Source organism: Pteropus alecto, unplaced genomic scaffold, assembly GCF_000325575.1.
Source record: "Pteropus alecto unplaced genomic scaffold, ASM32557v1 scaffold238, whole genome shotgun sequence".
Lineage (NCBI taxonomy): Eukaryota > Metazoa > Chordata > Mammalia > Chiroptera > Pteropodidae > Pteropus > Pteropus alecto.
In genome coordinates this window covers 640,483-663,807 of record NW_006442104.1, presented here as the reverse complement: position 1 = coordinate 663,807, position 23,325 = coordinate 640,483, and the positions used below count along the sequence as shown (strand labels likewise).

Here is a 23,325-nt window from a genome sequence, read left to right as displayed (position 1 = left end):
GCGGGGCTTGGGCGCCTGGATTCAGAAGATGCCTGGTTCGAACCTCAGGTCCACCACGACTGGCAGGGAGGTCTCATTCGCATCATCTCTCTGAGTCTCCGACTCATTTATCAGTGAAGTAAGGGTGTCTTAGCTCAGGCTGCTGCGACAAGGTATCACAGGCCGCGGGGCTCAAACACCAGAAATTTATATCTCACGGGTCTGGAAGCTGCGAGTCCCAGATCAAGGTGCCAGGAGATTCGGCTCCTGGTGTGCAGAGAGCTGTCTTACGTTGTGCACTCGCATTGTGGAAAGCAGAGAGAGAAGCTACTCTCTGGTGTCTCTTCTCATAAGGGCACTAATCCCACATGCGGGCTCTACCCTCATGACCTAATGCCCTCCAAAAGGCCCCACCTCCTAACATTGTCACATTGGGGATCGGGGTGACACACACGTGCAGTACAGTGTGTAAACACAGAGATCCATAAAGCCAATGTCTCCAGATTTCCTTCAAAGAACGGTGGCTTTTCATAGTGGCACACGGCAGGTCCTCAGTAAACAGTCGTGGAATAAAAGGAAGGAGAAAGGACGAGAAAAATCACGTTCTAAACCGCCAAGTCCGAAGCAGACGTCAGTGCTTACTTTTCTCCCCAAACACGAGGAACCTTTGGAGAAGCGCTTTCTGCATCATACCTGACTTTCTAGCCTAAACTCTGGGTCCTAAAATTCAGTCAGTCCAAGAAAACATTCCCCAAGCATGTCCTGTGCACCTGTCATGATGCCAAAATCTGGAGCAAGAGAGAGAACAGGACCCAGAGCGTTCTCTCAAATCATTTCCAATCCTGGCGGAAGAGGTGGCGTTCGAGAAACGTGGATGCTGTTCCTGGAGACAGAATGAAGCCCAGGGCGGGGACAATAGGGACCAAAGTTCCAAAGCCTGGTCTTTCCTCTAAGGAGCCCATGAGCCCATCGTGGGCACCGCTGAGGAAGCGCAGCATCCGCTGGTCTGACAGATCTCATCGGAAGAAATAACATCAGGCACGTACATTTTCCCCTACACTTAGGACTCCCTCCTCTGCATTTGCTGTCATGTTCTGACATTAATTGAGCTGTCTTCGCTACTAAAAATAAACTCCAGGTCAAATGCAATGAGCCAAAAACCTCAATATGAAACCACAAGAAATAAATAGTAAAATGGGCCAATACGAGAGGTGTTTTGAAAAAGTTTCTGTTTCAAGTGTAGCATTCCAAGGGGGTCAGAGGTTCTTTCGGTGTGGTGGACAGCAAACACAGGAAGTGACCTTTACCCACGCACCTACGGCTGACGACGGGGGCTGGCTCTTGACCGCAGGCAGGCAGGCAGAAGCTGTCAGGGCCGCCCTCTCCCTAAGGCCCCGAGGGGGTCGACTTGGGAGCGTTGAACAGGAGCTAAGAGATGCTCCCAGGAGGAGAGGGGTCCGAAAGAGCAAGGCAGAGGTCAAAGGGAAGAAGCCCACCTGTGTGAATGTCCAGGGAGGGGCCTGGATGAGAGAGTAACGCAGAGAAGGTCAGGAGCGCGACAGGTAAGCGGAGGGAGGAGAAGCAAGTCAGGGCCCAGGCTCACGCATGGGGAAGGCACAGCTGCCCCCCGACCAGCGAGCAGCCCAGGTAAGTTGCTCTCTAGCCAGGGATGCAGGCAGACGGCTCCCAGTGGGAGCAAGCAGTGCCTTTAGGACCAGGAGACCACGGCACAGCACACATGCTTGGGCCATTATCAGAGCCTCCATCACCAACCAGCCGTGCCCCGGACGTGCTCAGGACCGAGGGCCTCTGAATCTCAGCATCTACTCTGCTCTGTCTGCTCCCAGGAGCTGAATTTCAGGGAAATTCCTCTCCCGTCACCCCCACACGGACCTGCCAAGCCTCCCCTCCATTCACAGAATGTAAGCAACACTGCTCACTTGTGCAGTCACATCATCAAGAGAAGGTTCTTCAAGCTCTCACATCTTCTACCCCAGTGACTGGAGTCCCATCTGCCCTTCCCTCCGAAAGCTCACTGCCTGGATCAGGCGCCCACCACAAAACTCTAGGACTGGCTGAGTGCCCGAGAGACGAAAATGGCACACAGCACTTGCACAGGAAGTCCTGTCAGCTGCACTCACTGCAGATGAGTTCCGACACCAGAAGTGGGAAATTAGATCATGAAATGCAAATGAATGGGGCATGGAAGCGCTCCAGGGTGCAAAGTTCCACAGGGCAGAAAGGCTTCTGAACTGCCAATCCCCTCAGCTCCCAGTGGGTCCCGTTCGTGTGCATTTTTCAAGAGCCTGAAGAGGCAACGCCCTCTCCAAGAAACATCCCCAAGGGACAAGGGCTTCGCCCCAGGCCTCCCGCACACCTGGTGCATCTGGAGTGTCCTACCTGTGCACCATTCCTCCCACCTGGGCTGAAGGAAAGGCCTCGTGCTCCTCATCTCTGTGTGTCGCGAGATGGCTGAACACAGGAGACTGGAAACACAAATGCACTCGGGAAGACGTCACGCGCAAGAGAAAAGACGACTCGAGTCGCACGTTAACACAATCCCGCCGCCTTCTCGGTCCCGACTCCCTGCCTTCGCGGGGTCCGCGCTTCCTCACCCCCTTCCACCCCACATTGCTTTCGAACTTGTGGTAGGAACCTGTCTCCTTCTTTCCTCAAGTTACTCTTTTCGACATCACCTTTAAATGGACAATTACAACGGACCTCATTCGTTGCTCTAGGCTTCAAACACTTTCTTCTCTTGGTTGTCTGTCTCTCTGCCCTCTCCTCCCTCCTTTTCTACAAGCCATTCTGTCCACATCCACGACGGGAGGCCTGACCCTAGGGTGTCAGGACCTGGGAGACAGTCCTTGCTGGAATAAGCTCACCAGTGACTGGGAGGATGGACGGGGCAGAGGGCAAAAAACCACAGGGTATAATGGAGGCCGGCCCGAAGCTGCGGGCTGCAGGCCAGCGGAAGCAGTAAGCAGCTCTGCTCAGGGCTCAGGGCTGGGATGGGGGTTTGGGGTGGGTCTGTGCACAACCTGCAAGATGATTCACGGCAGATTTGGCGGCAGGTGAAAGGCAGAGAGGAGCCCATCAAGGACTTCACAATAGCCTGAGGCATGGAAGGACCTCTACATGATGTAATTAATGCATTTAAAAAAATAAAATAAAACAAACCTCCCATTTCAGAGCATTTCCGCCCCTATTGCAGGCACCATGCTAAGCTCTTTATCTCCATGTCTCATCCTATACCCACGACATCCTCCTGAGGCAGGCGCTAATACTAGCCCAATTTTACAAATGAAGACACTGAGGCTCGAGGAGGCTGAATGATTTCGCCCAAGGGGAGGCAGGTAGCTAAACCAGGACAAACTGGGTCTGCCTCTGAGAGCCCTCAGTATTCACCTCTCACCCTTCACCCCAGGCAGCTTCAGACCTGTGTGGCTGGAGCGGGCCATACAGGGAGGATGGCAGAGAGAGAGATCACACCCTAGATGTCCCCAGAGGCTTTTTGATCTGATCAGGTAATCGCCCTCCACGCTCCTCCTCATCTTCTCCCAGGTGCAGTCTGCACGGGTCTCAGCAGGACAGCGGGAAGAAAGGAGTGGTTCAGCCACACGGGAAATGGGGGGCTCCTTCCCTGGCGAGGGACAGAAGGAGAGCTCCCAAAGCACGAGGTCCGGGCGACCAGATGCTGAGAGCCAGGTCCCATGTGTCAGGGTGAGGTGACAGGAAGCCTACTTCCCAAGCGCCATGGAGCAGCACAGGAGGCCAGGCCGAGAAGTCAAGGACCGCAGCCCAAGTCATGCCGCAAGAGATCACCAATCCCCAAAGCCACTATTGATCCCATACGACTCAAAAGGAGAATATCTCTTACCTTAATTCTCCAAATCTTAAGACATCACAACTTTACTTGAGAAGGACGTTCTCAAGTCCCTCTGGAGTGTTGAATGGATATGTACATTTTTCGGGTTAAAAGCACCTAATCCCAGGTATATCAGGATTCTGAAAATATACAAGGATGAAAAATTGTTAGCATCCATGTCCACATGAACAGATCTGGTAATGAGATATTTCATTTATTTAAAAACTAAGAAGTACCTATTTACCATATGCTCCATGAGAAGAACTGGAAGAGCAGACATTTACTGAGCACGTATTATGTGCCAATTAATCCCGTGAGATTGGTTTTAATAGCCATTTAATCCCGTGAGATTGGTTTTAATAGCTCCGTATTTTGGAAGTCGAGTCAGAGGCCGGCCAGAACGGACGGTCAGGTCTTCCTGACCCCCGAGCCCTCACCCGCCGGCCACATTCCTCCTCCCAACTAAGACTTGCATTTGTCTGATTCCAGGAATTCTGGCTAAAGGGGAAAGAGAAACACATCTCGTCACTTCATGCTGAGACCGGCCTGTTCCTGGAGCCTGCACATTCCACAGATGGTGGGGATTACATGCACCACGGATGCTGCGTCGGGTTAATTTCGTTGTAACTTTTATCTGAGCTCGACACTGTCATCTGGTAACACAGGATCAGTGGACATCACGCATTACTCAGGGACTCGCCAGGGAGTCCTATCCTAACTGATAACTGAGGCAGCTACACGGGGGAGCCCAAAGGGCTTAGACAGTGCAGGGCCACCGCTGGGCTCGCCAGCTCCACGAGGCCCTCCTAGGTGCCCCGAAGCCGGGCCGAGTGCTCGGCAGGGTGGGCCGCTCAGACACTGACCTCTCCTTCGAGGGACAGTGTGGCATCCCCAGAAAGTCACGCTATTGCATTTACAACGGGGCGACCCTTTCCCCTTCCAGACCTCTGTCCTGCCCCCCTCTCTGCGAAAGCCCCCCAGCACTTCGACGCCAAATCATCAAGAAGATGGAGCTCAGTGAACACAGACTCAGAAGAAAGAAGACTGACTAGTTCCAAAGGGGAATTGCCCTCAATTTGGGAACAGCTGGAGAAACATTCTTCCCCCAAGGGCAGAAGCCAGGTGGCCCGAATTCCCCACCATCAATTCCCTCTCTCCCCCAGGAAAAAATGTGACCATAATTTGCTTCTCTGAGACCCTCTGGTTGTCACATTCCTCCCTTGGATGTGCTACTGTCACCGTGGGACCTATCACAGCTCTGCCAGCCTGAGAGAGTTTGTCTCCTACCTTCAAACGCTGGCTGAATCCCTTGGGCATTCGGTGCCCCAGCTCCCAGCAGGAGTGGGTGGACTCCCCCTTACTCACAAAAGTCCCCCGGACCGACACTGCGTTCAGAAAGGTGCCGTCTGCACATCCACGCTCCCGTGGGCAGCCTCCCATGCTTCTCAGACATTGTGACCTGGAAGGCACTTTGTCCTTGTTGTCAAAATGCATTGGTTTCATGTCCCCAAAAGGGCAGCGGCTCCGCTCCCCAGTTGACTGTGGGCACTTTGTCAGGCTGCCTGGGTTGGCATCCCAGTTCTACTGAAAAAGACTTTTTAGGAGCCTGAGCAAGCTACTCTCTGAACCTCAGTTTCTCATCTTAAAGGTCTGTTGTTAGCGCTAAGCGAGAATCTTTACAGAGCTGAGTACTTGGCCTGGCACATTACCAACGCTCAGAAGAGTCAGTGATTGTGCATACCGCTTAAGCAAATGCTCAGGCCTTAAGGTCTTAGCCTCCTCCCAACAGGGATGGGGGAGGTCTCCCCTCTTCCTATGTCACCACAATGACTTCGTCAGCGTAGGGGCTCAGGGAACAAGTGAAGCCGATGAGAACGAAGCTAAGCCTGGTGTTTGAGTCAAAGGGCCTCGGCCCCAGCCTCGTGTGACCCTCACGTCTCAGTGTATTCATCCATGAGATGCAGTGGATGAGAACCGTGACCCATCTCCTGGTCGTGCCGCCGGGCTTAAAGGAACTTGTGCGTGCAAAAGGTGCCCCGTAAACCATAAGGCACTAGGGAAATGGAGTGCACACGAACCAGCAACAGGGCCGTTCACAAGCGTCTGCTGTACGGGACACTTGGCTGAGGAACATCTTCCCGAGACCTTACTGAGCGCCCACGATGACCCCGGGAGACCGGGTCACAGCACAACCCACGCCCCCATTTTACGAACGTGGAAACTGAAGCTCACAGAGGATAACGGGCTGCCTGACACCAAACCACGAACACACGGCTCCATCCTCGCTTTGCAAGCTCGCTCTGCTCCTCCTTCTAAGGGGCTGGCGACAACCCAGAGAGGCAGCTCCCGCCCAGAAAGAGCCTCTTTCCAAAGCAGCCAAACTGATTAATGTTTTTAATTAATGTTTTAGGCCATGGAGCAGTGTTCCATGGAAATTAAGGAGCTAAAATGTCTAAGTTTCTCTCAGGAGGCAGCTTGCTGCCCGAGCTGGGGGAGGGGTCCTGGACAGGCCAAGGTGGCCAGGATAGAAAGGTCACAGTCCCAACTCAATGAACTGAGCCTGGCTGGCAGTACGGTCACTTCCTACCCATAGAGACAAGCCAGGGATAAAGGAGACTGGCCCAGCACAGGGCAACGGGACTGGCTCGGCCACTCGTCCTCAGGATCAGGCCGGCCCAGCGGAAGCTGGAGCTCAGGTGCCAAGGGAGGCCTGACACGCAGCCTGGGCCTGGGGCCTGGGCCTGAAGGGTGCGGTGGCTGCTGCTCCCAAGCCCTCCTGCCTGACACGCTGTCCCCAGGATGGAACAGTCACCTGCTCCGTGGCTGACAGATACCCTGCCCTTGTGCCTGAAGCAGGGGACCGTGGGCTTTCTCAGGATGCTGACAATACTTCCCTGCCCTGGTGTCACTCCGGATGGCGGAAGATCACTGGTGGGACCCGATGCTGTGCTCTGATGAATGAGGAGCCTGAGTGCCCATGACAAGCCCCCAAGGTTCCCAGGAGGTGAGAGGCAGATGGGGGCTCAGACATCGGCCCCTTGGCCATTGTGTTCTGGGATCTTCCTTACTGTGCCAGCAGAGTTCCAAGCATGTCACAGACTCAGAGCATGTCCACAACCCAAAAGGCCAGGCTGTAAAACCTTCCCTTCATGGCGCACGGAGTTCCACTGCGGGTGAGGCTGCCTCGTTCTCAAGGCGGCTGGCCTTAAATGCCCCCTGGTTGTTGCCTGGGCAATGGGTCCAACTGGGTGCACTGACGGCAGCCAGGACCAGCCACCACACAGGCAGGGGCCCTGGGCTGCTCAGCAGGAGACAGTGAACCAGCCATCAAATGAACCACTGCACGGGAATTCCTGACCTGGAAGTTGTCAAAATGCCATCCAGTCACAGCAAACAGACCACGGAGGTGGACTGAGGCACCTACAAGAGCAGAGGACAGGCCAGCTCCCCACCCACCCACCGCTCAGGAAGCTCCTGAGAGCATCCCCGGCCTTGGGATGTGCTCGCTCCCCCGTGGAGAAGGCCCTGGAAAAGGACACAAACTCCGGAACTCCTGTGCTTCTCCTGGAGGGTCAGCAAAGCTGGGGAAAGCCTCCGGCCTGGCCCACGGTTTGCTCCCACTATGAGATCCAGCGGGCCTGAACGCAGAGGCAGCATCTGCAAGCTCAGGACACAGGCTGCCCCGGGGCAGAGCTCGTCTGCACCGTTAACAGCTGTGCATCCTGGGCAATCTACTTAACCTCTCAGATCGTCATCTGTAAATCAGGGCTGGTGAGGGCAGTTACCTTCCAGGACGGGGTGGGGACCTCTGCAGTGTATGCAGAGTGCTCAGATGTCAGGCTGGAAGTACTTTATTAATACTTTGCTATTCTCAGAGCCTAATTGCCATCATTGTTCTTAATTGCCTGGCAGGCAGATTACATAATCCTGGATCTGAATCCTGGCTCTGCCATTTCCTGAGCATGTGACCACGGGCCGATCACTTGACCTCCCTCTGCCTCAGTTTGCTCATCTACAAAACATAGATGTGACCACCAGCCGTACTGGACCACCAAGGATGACAGGACACAGGTTACAAACTAAATCAAGGGGTACAGTATGAACCTTCAAGAACGAAGAACCCAATCCAAACTGAGGGACATTCCACAAAGCAAATGGCCCGGACTCTTCAAAACTGTCACGGTCCAGAACAGCCGAGGAACTGATCCAGGATAAGGAGACATGGCCGCTAAGAGCAATGGTGGCCCGGAATCAGGAAAATCCAAAGGGACGTTACTGGGACAACCGATGAAGTTGTGCGTCGCCTGCGGATTAATTAGATAAGGCACTTGTAGCAATGCTCAGTTTCCTGAGGTCGATCTTTACACGGCCATTAAGGAAGACGAGATCGTCCTCGTTCTTAGGAAGCACACACTGGATATTTAGGGATAAAAGGACATGTCTGCAACTTCCTCTCAAGTGGTTCAGGAAAAAAACAGTGTGTGAGGAAGGGGGTCGGGTGGAGAGTGAGGTAACAATCGGTGAATCTGGGCGTACAGGTGTCCTTTGTATCATCCTAGTCATTTTTTTCTGCCCGTTTGAAATCCTATCCCAATACGAGACGACCCGGAGCTCAGGAGCAGGGTGGAAGAAACAGGCCGAGAGGGTTGAGTATCAACCACCCGCACAAGCCAAAAGCACAAGCCTTTCTCCCCAAAGCCACGTCACCTTATTACGTACACACGTTACGATTTATTGTGTAGAAAACTACAAAGGATAAAACTGAAATTTAATTTGAACCACGACCCCTCCCGCCAAGAAAAAGAAAGACAAATGGATGGCTCCCTCTACAACTTCTACTCCGGCACCCCAGGCTGGGCCTGGAGGGCCCACATCCTTGGCATCAAGCAGGAGCCAGGAGCGGCACCCTGGACAAGGGCAGAGGTCGTGGGAAGGCAGCCGAGGTGGGCTTCGGCTACACGCCAGCGTGGCAGGAACTGCCTGCCACCCCAGGCCTCTGGTCCTCCCAACAACCCTTCAGGCAAATGCTATCGCATTCCCATCTCACCCTGCAGGGAACTGAGGCTGGAGGGAACCTCATACCCTGCTTTTCTATCTCGAATGCGGGTGAGCTGGGATGTGAGCCCAGGAATTTCCACAGGCAGAAGGCAGGCGGGCACTTTGGGCCAATAACGCAGCCAGCACCAAGACCAGTCCTTCCCCTGAAGCCAAGGCCCCTGGCCCATTGCAGCGGGAAGCTGCAAGGTGCCGAGACCCCAGCTCCCCGCCCTGCGTTCTCCCCGCAAAGCCACCCAGCACTTGCACCGTAGCTGCTCAGCGCTTGTTTGTAGACGCACTGACAGACATGCATCTTTTCCAAGGAGCACGACAAGGCACAGATGATCTCTGGGAGACCCGTCTCAAACTTTCTTTTTTGCATGACACGTTTGACTTTCCCTCACGAACATCCTCCCACTTCCCCTCCCACCCCAGAGGTGTTAGATTATTAAATCAGCTCCGAAAACTTCCTTCCCTACCAGCAGCTCGGGTCTAGTCACCCGAACATCAAAGCCTCACGCTGTGCAGATAAAAACGCCACAATGCAGGCCAGTCTGCACGCCACCTCCCTGGTGCCCTCCGTGGGGAGGCGAGTGGGCTGGGTGGAAGGGTGATGGTGAACTGTACGGGCAAACACAACGCAAAGTCGAACGCCCGCCCCTCTCCCCAAGTCCAGGTCTGCTAGGTGACCTTGCAAGTCCCTTCCACACTGGGGGCCTCTTGCAAAGGAAGGGGGTTGGACTGGCCAATCTCTAGGTCTATTTCAGATCTAAAAATCACTGATTCCATCTCTTCTCAGCTCAGAGTCTCTACTTCCTGATCTGTAATGACAGTTCATTTACATACAGGAAAAAAAAAAAAAGATAGTGTGGTTGCTTTTATACCCTAGGCTGTAGTTTTTGGTGACTCAGAGAGGAGAATATATATTTCCACTCAGCTCAAAAGAGTGTTCCCTCCATTCTCCCATTACTCAAATGATGTAAAGTCACTGGGCCAATGGGACCCCTGGGGAAGTTCCAGGCTACTGGGAGTTTAAACATTGGTGAGCATAAGTTAGGCAGGGAATTCCCCACGGTGGACAGGTGCACCAACAGGTGGGCTGGATGGAGATCCCCTCCCTGAGAAAAACATCCCTTATGCACTCACCCCCCATCTTCTAGGGAGCCAGGGCAACACGGGGTCCCAGAATGAAGGTCACCTCTTCCAGGAAGCCAGTGCTGGATCACCACCCATCCCAAAGCTCCCAGATTACAGAAGCTCAAAAAAACCATTGCTAAAATAAGAAATACTGGCTGAATGAATGAAGCACGCTGCTTCCATAAAGCTTAAGTAATCCATACCCCAGAACACGAGCTGCCTGTTATATGCTAGGTGCTGGGGATAAAATGGTGAACAAAGCCAACATTTACCCATCGAGCCATCGTCCAGAGCAGTGGCTGAAAAGTGCTGGCAGATGATGACCTTGCTTCAGATCATGCATCTTTCCACGGGAGTCCACATACAACAATGGACCAACCCTCATTTCAATTCTGGACAATTCTGAATGGCCATTCCAGCTCCAGGGCTCCCACGGGTTGGCGGAGGCCTTTGCTGGGACATTGTCACGGCTCGTCTTCTCTCTCTGCCCAGTCCTGATATCTCCCCGCTTCTGTCCTCCTCCACCCCTACCCCCCGTTTCAAAGCTCTTCGTCCCAAAGGCACCCCATAATAAACATCCTGCCTACTAATCTACATCTCAGCATTCGCTTTCCAGGGAGTCCAATGTGCATCAGGAAGGTTCTTACATTGATGCTCAGGCTCTGAGCCACCAGGATGAAGTCTCTAGGACCAGGACAGTAAACGGACCATGCTTCCTCTGAGCACCCTATTGACAAGAGGGCTGAAGCCTGAGTTCAAGGCCACAACCAATGAATGAGAGCGTGAAGCAGCAAACACCTGCCATTGTTTTAATGTGTAGCCGAGTCTCAGATCCTTGAGGGAGAGACTCATTTCCTCATCTTTGTTCCCCAGCACCTAGTAGGGGCAAGGAGCTCAGAAAGATGTCAGCTGAACGATTAGGTGATGAATGGATGGGTGGACAAACACATGTGGTCGAACAAAGAAGTCACATCTAAAGCAGCTAGATGCGAAATGAAAGGTGATGATGACTTGGTACAGGTTAAATTACGTTTCACGTAGCGTTTATCACAGTTCTCAAGAAACACTGACAATAAAGATGACAGCTAAGCAATCATGAACGACTTCCTAGAGAAGGTGGCCTGTGATCAGCAAAGAAGAGAATGGGGAAGGCACAAAAAAGAGGAGAAAAGAGACATCCGCATGAGCAAAACTGAGTCCAGAGTCTGCTCATCAGATACAGAGTAAACAACAACGCCCTCATCACGGGGCTACTGGGACAGCCCAGCAGTACAAAGTGGGGAAGCCGCCCATAATCGTAACCATAACACCCAGCGTCACGAATGTGGGCTACGACATTCCACTACCAGCGGAGGCAGCAGTTGACAGAAGGTCCTTAACACCGTGCTGCCTCTGGAGACTTAACCCTACAGTGACAGGAAGCCGTCAGGGCTGTGGAACAGAAGGCGCTAAGTGAGAGCAGGTAACTCAAGCTTCAGAACTGACACAAGATTTCTTAAATCGTACGTCCCTTCAGCTGTCAGCGGTTGCTTCTAACTCCTAGTCGGCCGTGCTCCTGAAGCAGGGGAGGACTTGGGGAGGTGCCCAGAGCCTCCATTCAGAGAAGGTGGCCTCAGGGGCAGAATCAACACCAGAGAACCCCAGACCCTGGACTTAGTACCCCTAAGAAGCATACAGACCCTGGGGGTCATCCCCATCCAGGCACCCACCCCACCCACCAAATGTCCTCATTCTAGGGTGATGCTCGGCGTCACGGGCATGCTGAGGGAAACGGGGAATAAACAGGAGCCTGGAGTTTGTGCAAACAAGAGTAAGTGTCGAGGACAATGGGAGAGGGATAAAGTTTACTCAGGAAAGTTATGAAACGAGTGACGTCACAGAGGCTATTTGTTAAGCAGTGCAGTGAATTCTAGGAAACACAGATGCCTTTGGCCTATTACTACTCATCTCTGAGCCAGCAGCATCTACAAGGCTTAATAAATGCTGGGGCCATCAGAGGAGGGAGGGCAGGGATGACAGCTCAAAGAGCAGACGTCTAGGGCCAGCCGGGATGCCAGGTGTCAGGTGGAAGTCACAGGGAGGCAGCAATGCTCAGTTTGAGCGCAGAGGCTGCTGCTGAGCAAGCGGGGCTGGATCAGAGGCTCCACCACTTCCTTCCTGCACGACCTGGGCTAGGTGGAGCTGCCTTCCTGAGCCTCAGCCTTATCTGTAAGCAAACCTATCAGAATGCCCGGAGGAACCGTGCAGCACCTATGCAAAGCACCCGACAGAGCTCGTGCTCCACGAGCAGGTGCTGGTGTTACTTAATCGTAGGTCCCAGGCCTGTGTAAGAACCACCCAGGGCTACTCCTTCCAACGGCTCTCCACAGATCCCAAGGGGCTCAAGAGTCTCCGGTGAGGCCCCTTTTTGATGAGCTGGGTGTGGGGCAGCAGGGAGCCATAACTCATTCGAACCCAAACACCTCTCCTTCAGCAGTTACCTGTATGAGGCCTGCACATAGATTTCAGTCCTGCACAAGGGGTTTGAGGGCTTGGAAACAAAATGATAGCGTCCAACATTCATCCTCTTATTTTACTAGAGAAAAAAAATGAAGGCTCCAGAAACCAAGGAGCTCGTCTAAACTCACTCAGCAGGTCAACAGCAGAGGAGGTGCAGCTGGAGACCCTCTCACACACAGGCCATCAAGTTCAAAGGCGGGGGGTTGCTGGGTCCCTAACCCGAGGCCTAATGCCTGAGGGTGTGAGACTCCCACACTGTGGGCAAGGAGGTGGTGACCTCAGGGCCTTGGCACCCCGAATGAAAAGCCACAGGTCTCTGCCCTCCAAGCCGGGTTCAAGAAGCAAAAGGGATGTCAAGTGCGGCGTGCAATCCAGGTAGAAGGAGCTGACCCTCTCCACCTCCCCAGTGAGAGATGGTCTCCCCAGGACCACATCCTGGAGCCGGGCTGGGGTTGGGTGAGGAGCCCTGGAGGCAAGGAGGGCCTCAGTCCACAAACATCAGGAATGAGCACGGTGAGGAGGAGAAACCAGTCTCTTCCTTATCATGAAATCGATACTCCCAGATCCTCTGACAGGTCTTGTCAAAGTTAGGGACAGGTCGCCACCCGCCCACAGGACAGGCCCATGCAAGCAGTCACGTGACTTCTCCCCAGGCGGGGAGGACAGAAGACGACCAAAATTTCTCACAAATGAAAATGCTCTCAAGTGACCACAGGTCTCTGTCCATTCCAGAATCAGCACAGGCGACAAAGGAAACCGTAGCATCGGATAGCTCCATCCTACACAAACCCTCCTTTCAGCCACTCATCTCCAGCCTCCTCAGTGCCGGGCACTGCTGGGCTCCCCACATGATCACTAATCTTGATGAGACAGTTATATTGTCCCCAAGTGAGAGATGGATAAATTGAGGCTCAGAGAGTCCCCGAGACACAGCCAGAGTTAAATGCATGTGGTGAGCAGTATCCTGTGTTACCAGCAAGACCTGCACAATGAAGCTCTCTCCAAATCCCCCTGGCTTTACCCTGTGCCCCCCAGTCTCTCAGGGAGTTAAGTCTGAATGAGGTCGATTTTATTCAACGAGGAAGACACAATGCTCAGCATGGGAGGGGTGTAAGCGGCAGCAAAGCCGCCATCAGAAATTCTATAGTGGGGAGTCCCGCTCCAGATACGGATGCGAAGAAAATGACTTTTGAAGTTTCTTTTAACCCTAAGATTCTGTCAGTCTAAATTGAAATTCCAATCCCACCCAACTTCCCCCGAGACGAATGCAGGCGTTTCCACGGAACCGTAAGATGTGAGCTTCGGTCTTCCTTAGGGATAACAAGACTCTTGAAATCCATCCTGGCTTCTCCTAAATGGCCTCCGGCCTCCTGGGGAGGCAGGTTCGAGCTGGAAAGCCACGCACTAAAGACTGACAGGCAGTGAACATCGAGATGAGGTTCTGCTTCCCAAAGCCACAGGATGTGGTGAGCAAGAGAAAGCTACCTAGATACACAAACAGCACCACTTAACAGGAACTCACGGGGACTTTTTTTTCTTTCTTTCTTTCTTTATAGCTAGGAAGCCCAAAAATAATTGAAAGAGTTGAGTCTGGAAGCTTTCTGGAAAAAAAAAAAAAATCCTGCCTGTTCTTAAGACAAATTCTAGAGGAACACGTGTCAATTTGAAGTCATGAAGGTTGCAAGAGCAAGGAGCAGGGTTTTCAGCCCAGCCTTCGAATCCAGGAGCCAGGGTGTAAAATCGAGCAAAGGCTCGATTTTGAAGCGCGCTCATTTTTAAGTAAAGGCTGAGGTGCAACTGGAAAGGGTCCTCATGGGAAGTAACCAACTTGGCTGGAGCCGAAACCAGCATTCTCAAAGAGCGTCAGTTAACAGGCAGACCAAAAAAAAAAAAAAAATGGCCTCATTGAGGATAAAAATGTATAAGGTGAATAGGAGACCATGTGCATCTATTGAATTATAATTTATTTAAACTAATAATACCCAGTGTTGAGGCTATGGTGTCAACAGTAGTAGCATAAACAACCTTATTTGAAAGAAATTTGGCAATATGGGTCAAGAGTCATAAAACTGTGCCTTTTGACTCAATAATCTTTCTACTGAGAAGGTGTCCAAGGGATTTCCCGAGAAAAGTAATATGTGCAATGATGTTCCCAGCACTGAATTATAGCAAATTACTAGGAACCCTAATTTTTAACAGAGAACTGGCTTTGAATATGATTTATCGACCCGATGAACCATTACACGCTCTTTAAAAATGATCATTAGTAAAGCGTTTTAGCAAAATGGAAACATACTTGAGATATAATGTCAGATAAAGACAGATTACAAAATATCCCCTCTACCTATGCCTGTATAAAATCATAAATTAATGTATGGACAGACATATCTATCTGAAAATAATCTGATTGGTTGGGGGGCGGGGCGGTTATTGATTTCATTTCCTCATCCATTTCTATACTTCCTTTGCAGTTACAAGGCCGTATGTACGAGGAATGACAAAAATCTTGATGACGATGATGACGATTTTTCATTGGTAAAAGGCACTAGAAACAGAACTCGGTCTGAGAAATGGTCGAAACTCTAGAGGCACTTGAGGATCGAGTCAAAGAAATGAGACTTCCAGTCGGGGAACGGAGAACGCAGTCACCACGGGGTCACGTGTCGGCGCTGTCAGCCTTCCGGGCCCTGCGGCGCCTGCGGCACTGTGCTGGGTATAAAGTGACGTTGGAGAGGGACACGGGGCCACTCCTCCTGGGTGAAACTCCACCTCCCAGACGCGGGTTTCCGGGTCCCGCCGCATGTATACACTCACGATTCTGGGCTCTAAATAAAATCTGAGAAAACCCTCACCTCAGGACTAGATGAATTTCCCTTATGACTCTCCTAGCGCTGCCTTACAAGTTACCACAAAGTGGTGGCTTAACACGACAGTTATCTCTTCTCTCATAGTTCTGGAGGCTGCAACTCCAAAATCAAGGTGTCAGCAGGGCCACCCTCTCTCGGAAGGCTGTGGGTAAGATCTCTGCTTGCCTCTCTCCTAGTTTCCAGTGTGCTGGCGACCCTCGGTGTTCACACAGCCTCTGTCAGCGCTGCCTTACAAGTTACCACAAAGTGGTGGCTTAACACGAAAGTTATCTCTTCTCTCATAGTTCTGGAGGCTGCAACTCCAAAATCAAGGTGTCAGCAGGGCCACCCTCTCTCGGAAGGCTGTGGGTAAGATCTCTGCTCACCTCTCTCCTAGTTTCCAGTGTGCTGGCGACACTCGGTGTTCACACAGCCTCTGTCCGTGTGTGTGTGTGTGTGCGTGCGCGCGCGCGCACGCGCGCGCATGCATCTCCTATGACAACAGCATTCATTGGACTCAGAGCCTGCCCGACTCCAGTGTGACTTCATCTTAACTTGACATCTGCAAAGACCCTCTATCGAAATAAGGTCGCCTTCACAAGTACGGGAATGAGGACTTAAATGTACCTCTTTGGGGACACGATTCAGCCCCAGTGCCTGCAGGACCTTCCACGTGGTTCTGACAGATCTGGAACTTCTCCCCAGCTGCCACTTGGAAAACACTGTGCGACTGACTGTTTGTCCAATCTGCCGGGCAATCCTTCCACAAACATTTCCCAAGCTCCCCTCGCCCGTGCACGATCCTTGGCTGGGCACAGACATGGACGAAGGAGGACAGCGTGGAGAAGGGACAGGCACGGCAAGGCCACAGGCCCGCAGGGCCTTCTAACCCCAAAGCGCCCTCGCTAGGAAGCACCCAGGCAACCCACAGGCGCCGACGAATGTCAGTTGGGGTGAACTGACAGGACAGACTTTTCCAGTCCGGAAATGAGGCCTATGTGTGTGCTCGAGAATTTTTCAACGACCTGCTGTGTGACCTTGGGCAAGTCACAGAACCCCCGAGAGAGAGGTCATCTCCTCATCTAGATGTCTGACCCTGGGATTAAAGGAGTCGCGAAGTACTTGGCATACTCTTCCTTTCTACCTTTACGGCAGGAAAAGCACTGAACAGGTCAGCTGTCCATCCCTCAGATGTCTCCGAGGAGGCTGGGAGAGGGAGTGCATCCCGCCTGAAGTGGCCTCGCTCCTGGCAGGGCCACGGGGCGCACTCTGGAACCAGCTGGACCGAGCCTTGTGTTAGAGGCTGGGCAGGGGTTTGAACAGACCTCAGAGCTGTGTCCGGATCGGACGCCTGACTGAGACCATGCCACCCTCTCAGGGCGGCCCCAACCCTAGCCTCTGTCATTTATCTTTATTCCCACTGATATCATATTACGAGCCCACTTTATGTGTCACACTAGGGCCTGGGGGGCGAGGGCTGGGGAGAGAGGGGAGCAAAGACCCACTTCGCAGGACTAACCCTGGCACTCTCTCCCCCCTCTACGCCTTCAAGCCCCCTGCGAGTTGATCCCCCTTCTTCCAGTTCATTCCTCATCTTCTACTAGAGGCCCCAGGCCGAGTTTTCCCTTCAAAGAAAGGCCCTGCCCTCCTTCTGACCTCTCCCTTTATCACAATGGCTGGACACCCATTCCTGTAAAAAGCATGCAAGCTACAATCAGCCTGGGTGATGTCCCAGGAGCCACCAGATACACTCATTACCCAAGGAGCTGTCAGGGGTCCCACCCTCCAATTAGTTCTCCAGAGCTGGCATCAGCAGCCCATTGGGGAGGTTGGTCTCTGGGGGGCGAGGGGCCTCAGGCTCAGGGTCCGCTCAGCCAGCCGGCACACCTGCCACGCCTCAGGGGCCTGTGTTGGCGGGAAAGGTTCTGAGCATGACCCAGGGAGAGAAAGGAAGAAGACGCTTGGATGTCCCCACCAGCAGGCACTCCCAGTGCTGAGCCTAAAAGACAAAGTGGAACCCAACGGTGGACCCACTGTGACCCGAACGTGACTATCACGTCCCACCTGCAAAAGAGCCCAGCAGGGGGTGATGGACAGGCACCGTCCCCAGCTCTACCCGGAAGCACTAAGCATTGCCAGCCGGCCCTTCACCAGCAGAACCAGGAAGCCTTTCAGAGGCACGGACTGAAAAGCCAAGGAAGTCAGATGGTCCCGGAACTGCAGACCTGGGCCGTCCAATGGGGGCAGCCACTGGCCGTGTGTGGCCACTGAAACTAGTGGCCCCATTCCAAGTGCTCAATAGCCATCTGTGGCTCGGGGCGACCGCTTCGGCCTGTGCAGGCTACGGGACACCCCACCCGAGGGTGCCAGGGGCCTTCTCTGGCTCCCCAGAAGTGGAACCAGCCCCACTCACCTTCTGTGCCCCGATTTACACGTGGCCTCCCTGAGGCGTGGTGGGAAATACCTCCACAGGGAGAGAGGAATCATTGCTCAGAAATGAAGAGAAGAACAGAGGATTAGGGACCGAAGACTTGAGGCCCAAGTGAAGCCCTGCCACTTACCAGGCGTGTGACCCCAAGTAATTCACGTCCCCTGCGAGTGCATCCACTTCCTCGGCCATGTGATGGTGGCAGAAATACACTCCCTGCCTCTCAGCACCTTTCAGGACTACCGAGTGACTCCAAAACCTCAGCAAACCCCAAACCATAAAGTGGTAATATTAAAAACAAAACCACTGTTAAAGTCTGCGTTCTCCGAGATGCTATTATTATCCTGCTTTTCTCATTATGAAAACACCGGCTATACTGAGCCACCAGAATTTAATGGGCCTCTTAGTAATGAAATTTAATTTAATACAAACGAAGCAAGCTACCCTCCCGGCACGCCCCCCTGCCAAACCCCTAGAACTGGAATTGCAATGAGTCTATTTATTGTGACATTCTCTTTGGCTGCTTTTCCAGCCCGGACTCCACAGTAGCATCAGAGCGATCTTTTCGAAAGGCAAATCCAATAACTTCGTGCCTCCCTCCTCTCCTAAGGAGGCATCGCCAAGAAGACACGATGGAAGCTCTACTGAGCTTCAAGCACCAAGACCGGAGGTGCCCCGTGCAGCCGGCTCATCTCCTGCAGACCGGGGCTCTGCGCCCAGCATCGGCCGCATGCACTTGCTGTTCCCTTGGGTCTGCGGCCCCTCCCACCTCATCAGCCAGAGCAAAGCCTTCCGATTCGGCTTCAAAACGCAGAGCAGGCGGCACATATTTTGGGAGGTGCTCACACCTGTGGGAGCCGAATCTCGTCCTCTTCAGGGACCCCTCTGTGCAAGCTCCCACGCCCCTGTCTGTCCCACCAGTGAGCTCGTCGAGGGTCCTCACTTTGCTCAGCGCCTGGCACAGAAGAGGTCTCCACAGAGGGCCTTCCAGTAGCGTGAACGGAGCTGAAATAGATATAATCCAAAGGCAACTGCCAGCTCCTGCGTCTGGGCCAGAGGCCTGGACACTCGACTCAAAGGGAGCCCAAGACAGCAGGGAGAATCGCCTTCTCTAAATGATCCCAGCTGCACGAGGCCCACCGCAACGGATGCATCAAAGGACAGCGGGGAGGAGACACGGACGGGCCCCCGGAACCCGGACGGCCACCAACAGCGTAAGGAGAACTGCATCTTTAGCCGCCTGCCCTTAACTTTGCCCGCAAGACGCCCTCTCCCCTGGTAATACGCTTATTACCCCTCAGCTTCCCACAGCAGTGCTGGGGCCTGCAGGGGTTTGAACCTCTGAATGTAACCTCATTTGGGAAAAGGGTCTTTGCAGATGTAATGAAGTTAAAGATCTTGAGATGGGATCATCCGGGAATGGGTGTGTGTGTTGGTGGGTAGAGGGGCGGGTTGCTCGAAATCCCGGTGTTCTTGTAAGAGAAGAGGAGGGACAGACACAGAAGGCCACGTGAGGACAGAGGCTGAGACCAGAACGATGCGGCCGCAAACCCACGGCCACCAGAAACTGAAAGAGGCCAAGGGTTCCCGGCAGCAGCCCTTGGAGGGAACACGGCCTCGCGAACACCCTGATCTCAGATTCTGGCTTCCAGAACCATGAGACAATAAATTTCAGTGGTTTTAAGGCTTCTAATTTATAGTCATTGTTACAACGGCTGCAGAAAACTAACACAGGACCTCTGCCTCCAGGTGGGAAAGAAGCCAGGGCAGAGGTCTGAAGCCCAGTAGCGCCGGGTGCCTCTCAAAGACCTCTGCCACCCGGTTCCGGTCCCACTGGCATCTTGGGGTACCGGCTGCTGTACCCTGTGAGCTGAGACGGGCCAGGTGCATGAAGGGCAGACCCATTCGGCATGAAGGAACAGACTCACCATGTGGGAAAAGGCGCCGATTTGGGAAGGCTAACTGAGGGAAAAAGGCTCCCCGCAAATGCTGCTCCCCAGGGACCTGGCATAGGTGCACCCTTCTCGGCCCACCCTTCCATCACCCCACCTGCCTGTCCAGCAGCCCCCACGCTCGTCCCTGCCACGCGCTATGTCCACCTGCACTTCTCCTCCAGGGTCTCTGGCTGGGTTTTCCCTGCCACTGGCTGTGAGCTCCCTGCTGGTCAGTCCCCCAGCCCTTGACAGGAGTTGCCTGAGGAATAAATAATCCCAGAACTGGGAAGAGAGAGACTCTGGAGGTATTTTTCATCCAGCTGCTCACTCCTCATACGTGCCAACTGAGGGTCATGGGAGCAGAGTGGGCTGCCAGACCCAAGACCTCACCAGCCTCTGCTTCTGACTCGACACAGACTTCTTGCTGGACCAGCTTCCCCCACGAACAGATCGCTCCTTGACGTGTCCCCGTGCCTAAAATTGTGCCCGGCACGTAGTAAGTACACGGTGTATTTGTCGAAATGAGCGTTTGTTAAATGAGCCCAGAACACAGGGGAGGGTTCTGCAAAGTTGGTCACGATATTGTAAACACTGCTCAAACACGGGGACTGCCTTCTCCGTGGAAAAATAATGTATCTCAGGGCACTAATTCCCTCTGCTGTGATTACATGATTCTCATCTTAATCCCGCTGTCAGGAGACCAAAAGTCCCCTAAGGGAAAAGAGCGTGTGGTCCTTGTTTCTGTGCTCCCAGACACAGCACCGGGCCTGGCCCGGCCTGTTTGCTCAATTAAACTGCTGCGAAGCGCCGTGCACTTTGAAGTATCTTAGAAAGCTGAAACAATGACAGCCCCATCGGGTTTTTAAAATACAAACAAACAGGAAACGATTATCTATGCCTCAGTGTTTGCATCTGCAAAGTGGAGACAGACTCCAGAACAAGGGTGGACAGGAAGGAAGTGCCTAAGCAGAGCCGAGGCCTCCAGAGATATGAGCTGGCTTTCTCTACCTTCGGCCTGCCGATTTCTCTATCAGGGGGCGTCCATCCAGAAGGCTCCTCCACAGAGATCCTATCTGCCACCAACTGAACTTCAAAAGCATCCTTATCTGTAGGACCCACCTCAAGGAAGGTTGATTCCTAACTTCTCTCGGTAATCCTTTTATTCTGGGCGGCCAGGCACACCCAGGCAGCCTTATCTGCAACGTCCCCAAGCTGTTGTCTTTCCAGGAAGGGTGTCACCTATCTACAAATGGCAGGGAGCATCACCAAGGTCTGACCCTGGTTCCTGCTGCAGGCCTGCCACCCTCTAGCTGTGTGACCTGGGACCAATTGGCCCATCTCTCAGAAGCCCAATTTCCCCCATTTACCCCTCTGCCTAAGAAAGGGGGCGGGCTTATGGCCCCTCCAGCTTCGAAACTGCAATAATAATAATAATTTCAGGGGCTGGGTTGGACAAGCTGAACTGATATCGCTACTGGCTGCGTCAGTCAATCCCTTCTAGAGAACGAGGGGAAACATCGAGCAGGAAGAAATCGGCGAAGCCTCCAGGACTTCTGTTATCCTAGGTTTGCTGCAGATGACGAAATCGCCAAGTGCAGGGGCGCCCTTCTGAGAAGTGCTTACTGCACCTGGGGAAGACCAGAGCAGGTAGACACACCTGAGAGGGCAAGAATTAGGGACAGTTAAGAGAAAGCCAATCCCCTGCTCCCAGGAACTGAGTTCAGCCTATCAAACTCTACAGGGGCCTCTTCTATACGTTGGTCTGGAGGGCGGCAGGGAAGAGGTGAGGGGCTGTCAGAGAAGCAGAAGCTGGGCCCCTGAGTGGCGGGCTGACCCACATTCTAACCCACTCTGGTCATTTCCCACCTGGCTTGTTCTCAGCTTCCTTGAACTTCATAGGCTGAGCTGCTTAACAGAGAATGTCTGTAATGGTCTAAAGTAGCACCTGGCACAGAACAGATGCTCACTTCCTACCTCCCTTCCCTCAGGAGTTTGCAATGAGCAGAGCTCCTAGGATTGCGGGCACAGGTTTTTAACTTCTATCTCTCCAGAATCCAGCCACGCTTAGAAGACAGTAGTTGCTTAATAAATATTCAGTAAATGCATGAATATGATAAAAACCTAGAAAGCCGTCTGAGGACTGATACAAAATGCACTCAGATGGATGAGCATTTAGGAGACGTCCCCACTTCCCACCTGCCCTTCCTCCCTTAGAGCCTCAGAGGTGCCTACCTGCCCCATTCCACAGAACACGTAGCCTTCAGAGGAGTGCAGGACCCAGACCACTGCTGGGCTCCGATTCCGGTGCTGTGGATTATGAGCTGCATGAAGCACACACAGCTTACTGAGGCCTCGGTGTCCCTGCGTTGATAGTACGTCCCTCGCAGGGAGGCATGAGGGCTCCATGACTTAATACACATGGCGTGCTCAGAACGGGTCCGGCACGGTGGTGCCCAGGCTTGTGGCTATGTGACATTGTCATTGGATGCGTTCGTGCACAGTTGCAGTTCTGGAGTCACTGAGCAATGGAAGGCACTCATCCCTAGATCACAGAGGTCAAGACACTTGAACTTCAGACTCGGAATCCTAAATCCTCTGGCAAGTCCTAGCTGTCCCCCACGCAGCCTTGGACATGTTCCTCTCTCTCTTGAGGTCTCCAGTTTCTCATCTGAAAAACAGATTTTAATAATCTGCTTTGTCTTCCCCAGATGGAGACTCAAATAAAAGAAGACATAAAGCTTGCTAAGGTGGGTACCGTAGATGCAAAATCATTATTTTCACTCAGATGAATGCATTACAACCTCCCCCACCCTTAGATCAGTCAGCCAACCAGCCACTCTGTGGGTCCCTGATGCGATTCCTCGCCCATGCGTGCCCCTCACCTCAGCTCCGGTCTCCCAACTCCCACCCTGCCCGCCTTCTGTTAGGTGCCCTCGGTTTTGACCACCCAGCTGGGCGTCTGGTGCCAGTGATTCAGAAACCATAACCGAGGTCTGAGAGCGTGTGCACCCACTCTGGGGCTCTGCCCAGTGGTGCAAGGAGCAGCAGGGAACCCAGGAACTACACGGGGCACCCCACTGTCCCCCCCGTCGCCCACGATACCACCTCCCTGCGTACAGCTTTGGGGATCACACCAGCATCAGCTGTATAACACATCCTTGGAACAAGACGAGCGCTGGCTTAATGCATCCCAGAGCATAGGCAACGAAGCCAGACTGCCTGGGTTCGAATCCTGGTACCGCCACGTCAAAGCCGTGTGACGCTGGAGAAATGTGGCGACCTGGGCCTACGTTTCCTTAGCTATAAAAGGGGAGATGAAATAGCACCTGCCTCTGAGGGTTTTTGTGAAAACTAGTTCATTTCTGGACCGTGCCTGCAGCAGCCCTGTTGCTGTATCGGTCAGCTATACACGCGCCTAGATCAGGATGCGAGATCTGAGAAAACATCGGTCAAAAAGGTGACAGAAGTGGAAGAAAAAGGCTGCCACGTCTCGGTGTTCCCTGGGGATTCTCGTTCCCCGGGTGCTGGGCTCTGGAAACAGAGCTGTGGAGTGTCACTGGACAGAAGTGGCTGAGACACCAGGAAGGGCGGAGGGGA

General features: G+C 53.2%; 1 long non-coding RNA gene across 47 annotated transcripts in view; it reads right to left on the bottom strand.

The window, feature by feature from the left end:
* Nucleotides 1–23,325, bottom strand: part of LOC102895780 — a 659,008-nt gene that overhangs the window by 531,252 nt on the left and 104,431 nt on the right. For 41 of the 47 annotated variants that reach the window (XR_003042515.1, XR_003042526.1, XR_003042522.1 and 38 more), the window contains 2 exons: nucleotides 21,961–22,396; nucleotides 3,860–3,987 (listed from right to left, as the gene is read on the bottom strand). This is a non-coding gene — a long non-coding RNA (uncharacterized LOC102895780). Of the gene's footprint in view, nucleotides 1–3,387; nucleotides 3,623–3,859; nucleotides 3,988–4,091; nucleotides 4,346–21,960; nucleotides 22,397–23,325 lie in introns of all 47 variants that reach the window. The other 6 variants (XR_003042521.1, XR_003042534.1, XR_003042541.1 and 3 more) reach the window with 4 other exon arrangements.